We start from the raw sequence: 14,131 nt of genomic DNA on the forward strand, positions 1-14,131 counted from the left end.
CAGAGGTAGCAAATTCATAAAAAGAAAGTTTGATTCCCCAAGCAAGCCCAGGGTGAAAACCCAGAGTGCTGAGGTTTTGAATCCTAATATCGCAGTTGCCATTTTGCATTTTTACAGCGCTGAATGTAAGGTGTGCACCAGGAACTGTCTACCCACAAAGAACCTGTTTTTCTGGGCCTTAAAAAAAAAAAAAAACAAAGGCAGATGCAGAGATGGTATTATAAAAGAGAAGCATAAAAGGAAACTTGTGAGGGTGGCTTAATGAGATGCACTGAATAGGTGGAGAACCAGAGGGAATGTGGCTAGGTACACAGTGGACTTTGTTAAATTAGCAGCAGCTCCAGTTCACTTTCCAAGATATTTCCTAATCCACAGAGCAGCAGGTGGGAGTGGGGGACACTATTAGTCTAGAGCTCAGTGGGAGTTTAAAACACTAAGGATTTATGTATGCAAGTTCTCCCTGGCTTACACTTAATATGGTCATGATAAGTGAATTTCAACTGTGCAAAAGGAAAGAAAATACTTATAATACTTCAAACATGGCTGTAATGAGGATATGCCACAAACTTGAAATGAACATTTTATAATAAGCTCTGGCAGTTCAAGGAAAGATGATGGTAGAAGGTGCTTCTGGAATGGTCTAGCACTGGAATTTTATCCAAGTAAGCCACTGCAGACTGTCCAAGCCAATGTCCTGGCCGAAAACAAACAAGACATCCCTGCATGAAGGCTAGTGGACAAAGGTCATTAATACAAAAGTCACTGTCATTATCACCAGGCAGGGTGGCAACTGATGTGATATCTCCAGGCCTTTGCTAGATTCAGAACAAAGTCCTGGACCCTGGAATGTTTGAAGGCCTAGACAGACTGCCTCTTCAGCTGCGCTGTCTCATTCTCTGGCCGGCAGGGCCACAGTGTGCTGCCTCCAATCGGTTATCTCACGAGGAACCAGATTTGGGCTTCTGCCATCTGGCTTAGCACCCATGGACTAAGAGGTCTTGAATCAGCACCTAGAAATAATTTCTTTCAAGTTCCACAGAACAGCTCAACAGAAAAACAGAACTGTTTTCGTGGGAAAAGTAAATACCACAGTTTCTAAGACTATTATGGATGTAAAAAATTGTTGGATGTATTCTTGTCAACTTTTTATCTAGGTTGTGACACCTGTTCATGTAATGAAGATTCAGGAAGCCTCAACAAAGCATACAACAGTATACTGCCGATTCAGTTCCAGACTACCCCAATAAAGCAAATATTGCAATAAAGCAAGTCACACACATTTTTTTTGTTTCACAGTGCATACAAAAGTTATGTTTTCATTACACTGTAGTCTATTAAGTGTGCAACATTATGTCCTAAAACAGTGTATATAACTTCATTAAAAACTACTTGATTTGCTAAAAAATGCAAAGAATCATTGGAGCCTTTAGTGAGTTGTAATCTTTCTGCTGGTGGAGGGTCTTGCTTCCATGTTGATGGCTGCTGACTGATAAGGATGGTGGTCACTGAAGGTTGGGGTGCTGTGGCAATTTACTTCCTTTTTTTTTTTTTTTGAAAGGGTCTCACTCTGTTGCCCAGGCTGCAGTACAGTAACACAACCACAGGTCACTGCAGTCTTGACCGCTCAGGTTCAAACGATCTTTCTTCATCAGCCTCTCAAGTTGCTAGGACTATAGGCTTGTGATACCACACCCAGCTAGGTTGTTTTTTTTTTTTTTTTTTTTTGGTAGAGGCAGGGTCTCACTGTGTTGCCCAGTCTGGTCTCAAACCCCTGGGTTCAAGTGATCCTCCTGCCTCTGCCTCTCAAAGCACTGGGATTATAGGCATGAGCCACTGCACCCAGTTGCAACATCTTAAAGTAAGATAGCAAGGAAATTTGCCAAGTCCATGAACTCTTCCTTTCATGAAAGATTTATTTCTCTATTGTATGTGATATTGTTTGATAGCATTTCATCCACAGAACTTTTTTCAAAAATGGACTCTATCCTCTCAAACCCTGCTGCTGCTTTATCAACTAAGCTTATGTAATATTCTAAATCCTTTGTCATTTCAACAATGTTCACAGCATCTTCACCATGAGTATATTCCATCTCAAGACACCACTTACTTTGTTCAACCATAAGAAGAAACTAATCTGTTCAAGTTTTATCATGGAATTGCAGCACGTCAGTCATATCTTCAGGCTCTACTTCTAATTCCAGTTCTCTTGCCATTTCCACCACATCTGCACTTACTTCCTCTACCGAAGTCTTAAACCTCTCAAAGTCATTCATGAAGGTTGGAATCAACTGCCTCCAAACACCTGTTAATGTTGATCTTTTGAGTTTTGTATGGTACACACACCGACAGTGATAATGTGACCTAAGTACACCCTGAGAATGACCCTGTATGGCAGAGGCACCTCAATGTGTATTCAGAAGTCTGAGCTAAGGAATCCAGAAGTGACCAACTCAGAGATCCATTCCTTGTCTATGAGGAACACCTGAGGCCCAGATGCATCCTGTGGAACATGGGCCATACAGGGGATCACAGCCCATTGTTTTGGGTTAAATGAGGTTTGCCAGGTGGAAGTTGCTAGGGGGAGGGTGTTAAGTGAAAATGTTATATAAGCTGTATGTGTTCTGCAAGTGGTGGTGGTGGTTTCGCCCAGTCTGCCACCACTGGACTCTCTCACCTGTATGTAAGTCCCCAGTAACACCCATGTCTCATTCGCTGGCTCTGGGTCTCTTCTTCAGCCTCTTGAACCGGGTGCCATCACCACTGGAGTCAACAGGGGTTTGGCAACCAACCTGCCTCCATATATCACGGGTTCACGCCATTCTCCTGCCTCAGCCTCCTGAGTAGCTGGGACTATAGGCACCTGCCACCACGCCCGGCTAATTTTTTGCATTTTTAGTAGAGACTGGGTTTCACCGTGTTAGCCAGGATGGTCTCGAGCTCCTGACTTCGTGATCCGCCCGCCTCAGCCTCCCAAAGTGCTGGGAGAACATTAAGAACAAATGTTCTTAATGGCATCTAAAATGGTGAATCCTTTCCAGAAGGTTTTCAGTTTTCTTTGCCCAGATCCATCAGAGGAATCACTATCTATGGCAACCATAACCTTACAAAATATATTTAAGTGATAAGACTTGGAAGTCAAAATTATTCCTTGATCCATGGACTACAAAATGGATGCTGTGATGGCAGGCATGAAAACAACATTAAGCTCCTTGTGGCTGGGTATAGTGGCTCATGCCTGTAATCCCAGCACGTTGGGAAGCCAAGGCAAGTGAATCATTTGAGGTCAGGAGTTTGAGACTAGCCTGGCCAACATGAGACACTGTCTCCACTAAAAATACAAAAAGTTGGCCAGGTGTGGTGGTGTACGCCTGTAATCTCAGCTACTTGGGAGGCTGAGGCAGGAGAATCACTTGAACCCAGGAGGCAGAGGTTACAGTGAGCTGAGATCACTGCACTCCAGCCTGGGTGACAGAGCAAGACTCTGTCTCAAAAAAAAAAAAAAAAAAAAAAAAAAAAAAAGAAAGGAAAAAGAAAACAACATTAACCTTCTTTGTCCACCTCCATCAGAGTTCTTGGGTGACCTGGTACATTGTCAATGAGCAATAATATTTTGAAAGAAATTTTTTCTTCTAAGCAGTGGGTCTCAATAGTGGGCTTAAAATAGTCAGTACACCATGCTATAAACAGACGTGCTGTCATCCAGGCTTTGTTTTTCCACTGACAGAGCACACATAGAGTAGATTTAGCATAATTCTTAAGGGTCTTAGAATTTTCAGAATGGCAAATAAGCATTGGCTTCAACTCCAAGTCAATGATTGCAATGACCCAGCTGTATTATCCCCTAACAAGAGATTCAGCCTATCCTTTGAAGCCAGGCATTGACTTTGACTCTCTGGTTATCAACATCCTAGATGGCATCTTCTTCCAACAGAAGGCTATTTCATCTCCACTGAAACTCTGTTGTTTAGTGTAGTCACCTTCATCAATTACCTTAGCAAGATCTGGATAACTTGCTGCAGCTTTCCCATCAGCACTTGCTGCTTCACCTTGTGCTTTTATGTTACGGAGACAAGTTTCTTTCCTTAAACCTCATGACCATCCTCTGCTAGTTTCAAACTTTTTTTCTGCAGTTCCCTCACCTCTTGGCCTTCACCAAATTGAAGAGAGTTAGGGTCCTTGTTCTGGATTAAGCTTTGGCTTAATGAACATGTGGCTGGTTTGATCTTCTATCCAGACCACTCGAACCTTCTCTGTATCAGCATTCAGGATGTTTTGCTTTCTTATCATTTGTGTGTTTACCAGGGTAGCACTTTTCGCTTCCTTTAAGAACTTTTCCTCTGCATTCACATCTTGGCTGTTTGGCGCAAGAGGCCTAGCTCTCAGCCTATCTAGGCTTTCAACATGCCTTCCCTCACTAGGCTTAATCATTTCTAGCTTCTGATTTAAAGTGAGAGGCATGTAATTCTTCACCTGAACACTTAGATTAGGGACCATTGTAAAGTTATTAGTTAACTTCATTTCAAAATTGCCGTGTTTCAAAGAATAGAGAGGCCTGAGGAGAGGGAGACAGACAGAAATGGCTTGGTTGGTGGAGTAGTCAGAACACACACAATATTTGTTAAGTGGCTCATGCCTGTAATCCCAGCACTTTGGGAAGTCGAGGTGGGAGGATCACCTGAGGTCAGTAGTTTGAGATCAGACTGGCCAATATGGTATCATGATAACAACAAAAAAGTTTGAAATATTGCAAGAATTACCAATATGTGATGCAGAGATGAGAAGTAGGCACATGCTATTGGAAAAATAGTGCCAACTGACTTGCTTGATATAGGGTTGCCACAAACCTTCAATTTGTAAAAAAATGCAGTATCTGTGAAGCACAATAAAAGAAAGTATGTGCATACTAGACTCTGTATTAGGTGCTGGGGGCACAGTGTGAATCTGACAGACATATTCACTGCTTTCTGGAAGCTCTGTCTAGTTGAGGAGACAGACAATAAACAACAACTCAGCAAACACTTAATACACAATTTGCCTGGAGTAAGAAACGGCCTAGAATCTGAGACTAGCTTGGTCTGGGGACATCCTTAGGGAAATGACAAATTGTTTTTTTTTTTGAGACACGGTCTCACTCTGCTGTCCAGGCTAGAGTACAGTGCTACGATCATGGCTCACTGCAGTCTCGACCTCCTTGGGCTCAGGGGATTCTCCCACCTCAGTCTCTGGAGTAGCTGAGACCACAGGCGCACACCACCACACCTGGCTGATTTTTGTATTTTTTGTAGAGTCTCTGTTGCCAGGGCTGTTCTTGAACTCCCAGGCTCAAATGATCCTCCCACTCTGACCTCCCAAAGCACTGGAATTAGAGGCATAAGCCACCATGCCTGGCGAAGGAAATGACATTTAAACTGAAGGACAAGTAGGTGTTGAGCAGGTAGAGTGAAGTGGAAAGAGGAGAAGCAGCAGAAGTACATACCAGGTAGAGGGAAGAGCTCCAAGCGAGATAGAATCTACCGTACCAGGACACAGATCCGCTGGCATATATATGTTCAATTATAGCAGCAAATAACATTTAATTTGAGGCTTTCTCCGCCATAAGTGTTCATAGCACTTACTTCTGAGTGTCTAGAGAACAAAACAAGACTAGCACAGAGAAACAAGAAGTACTGAAAGAAAAGATGGCTAATCATACTTAGAATAAGAAGTCTTGGTGCTGAAAATAAGTATGTGAAAATAAGCCTGCATAAAATAAGCCTGGATACATTTGGCATCCCCAGTGTAAGCATCCATAATCTCAACCACTGGCAGAAACCTGTCCACTAGCCTAGGACATTGCCATCAAGCAACTCACATACATGCACATGAGTGCACACGCACACCCCACATCAGAAGAAAAAAAAACCCTTGCAAAAAAAAAAAATCCTTTTGAATTGGGTTTTAAAATGTCAGACGATCACTGCTATTGTTCCCTGATTAAGGCAGATCAGAGGTTTCCATTAATCCCAAGGAATAACAGGTACACTCCCTTAATCATATTTAAAATAACAAGTGAGGTGATTTGACATAATGGCAATTTATTTCCTTCATTTAACACAACAAAATTACAGGGTACTGCATGAGCAATCTACCTGGCAGCTAGGACTTCTGATCCACATGAGCAAACACAGAACAAGGACCAGTCACATACGCCTATGGCAGGAAAGTGACTAAAACGACACAAGAAAGGGGGTAGCCTTCCTAGAAATTTTCACTCACAAGCAAGTTAAGGAAAGAAATTAGATTAGGGAAAATATCTCTATAAAGAGAGACTGGTTAAGGTCTGGCACAGACAAGCATGATGGTCTTTCCACCAGGCCATTCTCCCAACAGAACATGTCAGTAGAAGTTATCAGAAAATGTGAGACATTTGGTTATAAATTACCAATGTTATAATTGTCATATAATGAGCTCCAATTATTTTCCAGAGAATAAGGTAAGTGCTATGTATTCTCTCTAATACTCGCCATCACCTGTCAGCATGATTTTATTCATCTCATTTCACAGATGAGAATCTGAGGCTTAGAAAGTTTAAATATTAATAACAGTAATGTGCATACTTCCACATGTAGCACTTTTTCTATCACTTTTTTCTAAGCACTTTTTTCACAGTTTCTCACACCAAATATAGCCTGGATTTCTAATAACTGTGGCAAATTTGGACCTGTGGCCACTCACTACTAGTGAACATGGTGAAACTTTCCTAGTATCCTGTTTTCCCACTATGTAAACTGATATCCCTGATAGTAGCTGGTTCTCAATTTCTATAGTTCTACATTGGGGCTCAGAGACGACAACTGGTTTATAAGGGGGTAACTTCTCTTAAAGTTGCATTTTTACTTAGATCTTAAGCTACATTATTTGGGAAGTTTTTAAAAGCGTCTAATAGAGATTCCAACTCTCTTCCCTCCTGCCCAACTCCAAGATACCTCTTGGTCATGCACTCAGCTAGTGACCTTGAAAGCAATCCTATTAGGAGTACAGAAGTGGCTCAAGCCTCCATACTGTTGTTCTCAATAATGATGTTAGAATGACAGATTCTGCTGAATCTTGGTATTTTAATATATTTTTACTACTTTATTAGGCCTGCAACTTTAACTTAGAATGAATCTAGTCCCCCAAACCATATATATTCAAGATCAAAACTGTTAAGATAATTTTTCTTGGTCTATATTCCTGAACGTCATTCCCACTCCACACTAGACCTGGGATTGTAAATTCTTTGGAATCCAGAAAGATTCTATGAGAATTGTCTTACTAACAAACCAATGCTGGGCAGATAGCCTGGAAAAACAAAACAAACAAACAGAAAAACCCCTGCATTTTACAGTTGGCATAAATGTCAAATGGTGCTCTGGTAAATATTTCAAACAGTGCCTTATGTCCATCTGTGACACACTTTGGGCCTCTGCATCTGAGTCTGGGGTATAATGGGGCATGACTTATCTTCTGAATTGGCAAATCTAGAACATAAACTTAACATAACATATGGAAGGTGCAACATAAAGTGGGTTTTTCCTAAATGTCTAGATGATCTGAGAATTAAGATGGAGTCTCTCAGTAAAATCATTTTCATTGCTGTTAAGTTTCTGCTAAATGAAAAACATAGTCAAGGTGCCTGGAGCCACCTGGATAATTTCTGTAACAACAAATTAAAGTTGCTCTTGGAGACACACGGATGTTAATGGAAATGGACATTCAATTCAAACTCAGACTATAATCTTTTAATAAATAATATCTAAGAGTTATCAGCCAGGAGGCTCTAAGCAAATACTTAATTGTGTTTGGTTCCTGTGATTGGAGGAGTCAGCTCTTTTAGCTCCATCAATTATAGCTCTGGAAACAGGCACACAATTTTTCAGTCTTTTAGTTTTATATAGCAAGCAAATTACATTTTATATCGTACCTCACTATACAAAAACTTTGGATAACCAAACACAGGTTAAATCATGTTCCTCTTGTACACAGTAATGTATGTGGTGATTCTTACTTATATAACACAGAATGCCTAGGGAACAGCTGTATTCTTTTATTCAATAGTTACAAAGAATCCAATGAGTACAAGACATACATTAGATGATGTGATCCTTGCTCCATCCCCTATTATTTTTATATAAATATTTTGAATAAAATATTACATTTAAGATCTCTTCAGCAAATAAAACTTTATGCCAATCAATTTGACCTCAAGATTTCCTCCTCAAAATAAGGATCTTTGATACCATTGTTCTAAAATATATTTTTGCCTCCCTAGCTGTTAAATTTTACAGCTAAAACCATTTGCCTAGCCCTAAAATGCCACACATAAGGACACTGGAAAGACAATGGTGCAAGCCTCACAGAACAAAAGAGAAAAAGAAACAAGGAAATGTATGAGAATGATTCTATAGAGGCATTCACATTTCTTATTCTAAGACTCCTCTTGGAAAACAAAAAGATTCATAACTTAGAAAAGGACATTACAGTTGCTAGATCATCACCTATCCGATAGGAATATAAATGATAAACACTAGATTATATTTCATTTGGAAACCTTAACTGGAGGAAATTCTACCTTTATGGTGGAAAAGCCAAAAGAAGAGAAGTCACTGCAGGCTCCAGAAATACACATTTTAACAAAGTGGGGGTGGGGGAGTACAGTTTCTCAGAACCACTGTGTCCTGATCTCAAGGAGAAGTTGTATTTCTTTACAATTTAATCTACGATTAGCTAACAAAAGGGACAGAAAGCATTATTAACCTTGATATTCACAAAGTGGTCAATTAATAGCACCTTATAACTATATACCTTTGTTTTTCCACCAAAGAAAAATGAATAGCATGACAGAAAACAACAAAACAGGGCTGGGTGCAGTGGCTCACTCCTGCAATCCCAGCACTTTGGGACATCAAGGTGTGGGGATCACCTGAGCCCAGGAGTTGGAGACCAGCCTAGGCAACAAAGCGAGACCCCACCTCTACAAATTAAAAGAAAAAAAACAGCCAAGTGTGGTGGTGTGCACCTCTAGTTGCAAGCTACTTGGAAGGCTGAGGAGGATCACTTGAGCCCAGGAGTTCAAAGTTGCAGTGAGCCATAATCGTACCACTGCACGTCAGCCTGAAAGACAGAGCAAGAGTTTGCCTCCCTCAAAAAAAAAAAAAAAAAAAAGTGGAGAAGAAGACAACAAAGAGATAATCTCTGGTATACTATTAGACAAATGCAGTTTGATGGAGAGCAATATGATTAATGTATCAAACACAGAATTGTCTCTTTCCAAGGAGTTACCTTGAAAGGACAATTCTAATGCTATCAACATTTCTTAGAATTCCTATATTATGAAGACCTTCAGAGTCTGTAAAGTTATTTTAAGTGTTAAGTTTGCCTTTGTTTCATAATGTTCCATGTACTCTGGAAGGTACAGGGTATAAAAAGGATGAGTCCTGGCCCTTACAAAGCTTACAGTGTTTGTAGGAAGGAAGGGCATGGATGTGTGCATGGATGATTTCATTACACTGAAGTAAGTAAGTGTCAGGGCTGAAGTCAGTACATGACTTATAGTGCCGAAGGAACACAGCGAGGGGCTGCCCTTTGTGCCAGGAATGAGGAGGCTGGGAGCAAGAGAGGCGGTTTCCTGGACATGGCACCAAAGGAAAGTCTGGAGAAGATGCCATGTGATCTGATTCTACAGAGAAAGTCAGAGTTACCCAAATGAGGAAGAAAGATGAGGAAAATGGACAGATGAGCATGAGTAGGACACAGAGGCATGCAAGAACATGACGGAGAAGGCAAATGCAACAAGCACTTTGGTGCTGCTGGAGCACAAAGTGCAAAGAGTGGCAGGAAAGAGGATGAAGAGGGAAAAAGGGACCAGCTGGCAGGTAGTCTAGGTGCCATGCTAAGGGGCTTGGACTATTCCTTAGGTCAGGGGTCACAAAAGCAATGACTGCGGTAATGCAGATAACTGAGGCAGGCCATGTAATGTATATTCTAGAAGAGGGGCACTGCAGCACGCATGACCTGTCTCTAGCTATGGTGACAGCTGCTACTTCGCTCCAGCTGATGACTGCTGGGAAGACGACAAGAGTGGCTGTGTCTTCCAATTTTTCAAGGGAAGCTGAAATCCAGATTAAGAAAAAATCAGTTTCTAAATGTTGACTCATAAACACCTGCAGGAGACAAATAAACATAGCTATAGACTAAATATGGCTCCAAGACTGTTAGTCAAGACCTCTGTTTCACTGAGAAGTTTATTTCTAATAGGCAGACATTCCCATTGGGAAGATGTCATAGAGGCATGCTATGGAGGATGGGTTGGAAAGAGGAAAGACTGAAAGCAGGAAGACCATGATCCACCTAGAGAGTGATGAGTCTTTCGTCTTTTGAGGGAGATGATAATTTTGATAAAATCAAGTAAAAGTCATTTAGAGTCAAGTCTCATGAGTAAATTTAATATTAGAGCTGCACATCAATCAGGTTTTATATAAAAACAAGACAGGAGTATAAAGTCAATCAGATGACTGCTTTAGGCAGTTCACAGAATGAGTCAGGAGACCATTACAAAGCAGAAGTTGTAAAATATATTGTGTAATAGTCATGAAGCCTCTAGAAGTGTCTATCTGCAGGTAAATATTGTGTGGATGTCTAGCTTCTATAATGACATTTAAAAGATGCTTTGCCCATTACTCTCTGCTCCCGTCTTTAAGGTCTGAGGTCTTCAACCTCAGCCAGACATTTGGGATGGGAGAGGAGTCTATATCCCTTAAACGCTCTGTTTCAGATTAAAATCTTGAGGCCAATGTCTTCACAGTTGGCACATACTTAACATTTCCACCACTCTCGTCCTCTTCCTTTCCTGACTTCAATTTATACTCTTGCATTATTTGTACATATTTTTCTTCCTGCACTTCTGTGAGCAGAAACCATGTCAATTATCTTTGCATTACTTCCAGAAAACCCCAGCAGAGCAATCTGCCACAGAGTGAACATTTAACAAATGCTGGTTTAGGAGGAAAACGCCTTATTACTTAATAATCACTGTGCTCAGCAAAATTCACCATAAGGCAGGTTTGCCTTGAGACCTATCCAAGGGCATTTAGTTACTGCAGCACCTAAACAGTCTCTCCTAAGCCAGTCCTGAAGTCAGCATTACAAGGAGGCTTGAGGTTCTGAGGTATAAGAGCATCAGCATAAGCCCAGCTCGCTCCCAGTGACTATTTAATTACTATGGTAATAACAGTCAGGTATGTAAAACATTACACTCCTACTGATTATATGGAAGAGTAATCACTTCTTCAAGAATTATCTAGTCTACCATCTAAACAAACTATTGCCACCCCACCAGATAACTATGAAGCCACCACAGAAACCCAGATGGTAATCTCCACACTCACTCTTACTGAGTTATTTGATGTTTGCCCAACAGTATGGTACCTGAAAAGATGGTACTCCTCATTAGCCAGGATAATCCTGAACGGAAACATTCAACTCATCAAATTTAGATGGTAAACTTCTTTACTACCAGTAAAAAAAAAAAAGATACTAAGCATGAAAACCAGGTTTGGATACCAGGTTTGGGTATGGTTGGCAGATTAGGCCATGGGGTGGGAAAAGTTTCTGATTGTGTATCACAACAGTCACACACAAAATATAATCTGTATGTCATCTTGCTATGATGCTTTGGGAATAACTGATTTAGAAAATAAGAGAGGGCCAAGCACAGTGACTCACGCCTGTAATCCCGGCCCTTTGGGAAGCCAAGACGGGAGGATCACTTGAAGACAGGAGTTCAGGATCACCTGGGCAACACAGCAAGATCCCATCTCTACAAAAAACTTTTTAAAAAATTACTTGGGTGTGGTGGCATGTGCCTGTAATTCCAGCTTTTAAGGAGGTTGAGGCAGGAGGATCACTTGAGCCCAGGAGTTGGAGGCTACAGTGAGCTATGATCATGCCATTGGACTCCAGCTTGGGTAACAGGGCAAGACCCTGTCTCTAAAGAAAAAATAAAAATAAAAAGGAGAGAAAAAAAAAAGAGTCCATTAAAAGGTGCAACAAATGATACAGGCAACTAGTGACTGGTAATAATAATAATAATCAGAACAGTGCAACAACATTGAAGTGGAAAAGGAAAAATGGAATTATCTACACATCCAGTTTTCTGTGTTCTCACGCAGTAAAGAGGCCGTCTGCTCCTTGATGTTCTTCTTAATAACCACATTCATTTCAGGACCCAACCATATCCAATACCAGGAAGCAGTAAGGACGAACAAACCAGAGAAGACACAAATTCAGAACGTAACAGCTCTACCGACTAGAACTGTGTTGTCCAACAAGGTAGTCACATGTGGCTATTTAACTAAAATTTTGTTTCTCAGTTGCACTAGCTGTATTTCAAGCTCTGCAGCTGTGGCTAATGGCTATTGTATTAGACAGTGCATATACAGAACATTTCCATCATTTTCCATGGAACAAAGCTGGACTACAAAGTGAATATTCCTATTGTTAAGATGGACCCAATGAAAAATTCAGTCAAAGCCAATAATTTTATTCATTGAGCATAATTAGAGATACCCAGGGTTATCTGGTTATTTTATTGAATGTGTCACAGAGACAATTGATGATCCACAGAAAGTTTGGACATCCTTATCAGCACAGGATTGTTTTTCTCAGTCTTCCTCCAATACCCACCTTTGCCCTCCCCACCACTGTGGGTAGGGATAGAAAGAAAAATGGTAGGGGGTCAGAAACTCCCTGATTAAGTCTCTCTTATCCAAGAACCTACATAAATTGCCAAAAATCAATAGGTTTTTAGAAGCATCTTCTTTCCTCCCCTTTCTCTTCCTTTTTAAAAAAATACGAAAAGGCAACTGAACAAAAACAACAACAGGAGACAGGAAGAGGTATTCAAGAAAATTATTAAGAAGAGGACAGGGTGCGGTGGCTCACGTCTGTAATCCCAGAACTTTGGGAGGCCGAGGTGGGAGGATCACAAGGTCAGGAGTTTGAGACCAGCCTGTCCAATAATGGCAAAACCCCGTCTCTACTAAAAATACAAAAAAAATTAGCTGGGCGTGGTGGCGGGTGCCTGTAATCCCAGCTACTCGGGAGGCTGAGGCAGGAGAATTGCTTGAACCTGGAAGGCAGAGGTTGCAGTGAGCTCAGATTGCGCCACTGCACTCCAGCCTGGGCAACAGAGCAAGACTCCACCTCGAAAAGAAAAGAAAATTATTAAGAATAAAATGGATGGTTATCCTAAGTTACTGCCAAAGATATGCAAGGAAAAGTACCACAAATCAAGAATGTTTCCAAAAATACCCCATGGGAACAATTCAACAAATCCACATTAATTTTAAAAGTTACCAACTTTTCAGAGGCAAAATGATTTGCCGCTAAAAATTTAAAGTCCTTAGTTTTCATCCAGAGCAACACACTCTGGTTCAACGATCTAATTCACAGGCAAATAAAAGAATCACATTAAGTCACCTTCCAGTCATAGCATCATTTGAATTCTGAGGTCATTTGGTTCTCAGACAGGAGCCTGGTCTGATAGTAAATACAAGTCAACTACAGTAGTAAGATTCTACTTATTAGAACTTTCCTGTGTACAGTCTCATAAAAATGAAGTAATATGCTTTTGGATCTAATGTAGACAGTTTCAATTACATTTAAGAAAAGCAAAGAAAGATTCATTCAAGAACCAGGAAAAAGAAAACCAGGAGTCCTCAGACACTGGATTCCATTTAACACTCTTCACTTTATCATTGCTTAAATATTTGCTTTCTACTTTGTGACGCTACCTCTCTGCATCACAGAAGAAAATTTGATATCTCAGTGACAGAATAATTTAAGTGCATGCTAAAATTTAATCAGCACATAAAAGCAAGAAAACTCATAATCCATCTGTTTAAGAACAGCTTATATATTTTGGGAAAGGGGAAGCAAGACTTAGGATGCTGGAAAACATAAAACAAAGGCCTTAAAGCCCCTTTTTCAAAAATGCCTGATGTTGCTGTCTCTGGCTGATAATTACAGCCCTGGGAGGGCAGCTGTGAGACAATGCTGATGATGATGCAGTACACAGGCTCTCAAGAAGCTGGCAAGCTGCTGCTACCTTTCA

At 40.7% G+C, this 14,131-nt stretch overlaps 1 protein-coding gene across 9 annotated transcripts in view; it reads right to left on the reverse strand.

Moving 5' to 3' along the window:
• The window catches only part of MAP7 (microtubule associated protein 7), a 211,308-nt gene that overhangs the window by 170,545 nt on the left and 26,632 nt on the right, over window positions 1-14,131 (reverse strand). The window lies entirely within an intron of this gene.

This window comes from Theropithecus gelada, chromosome 4 (assembly GCF_003255815.1).
Source record: "Theropithecus gelada isolate Dixy chromosome 4, Tgel_1.0, whole genome shotgun sequence".
Classification (NCBI taxonomy): Eukaryota; Metazoa; Chordata; class Mammalia; order Primates; family Cercopithecidae; genus Theropithecus; species Theropithecus gelada.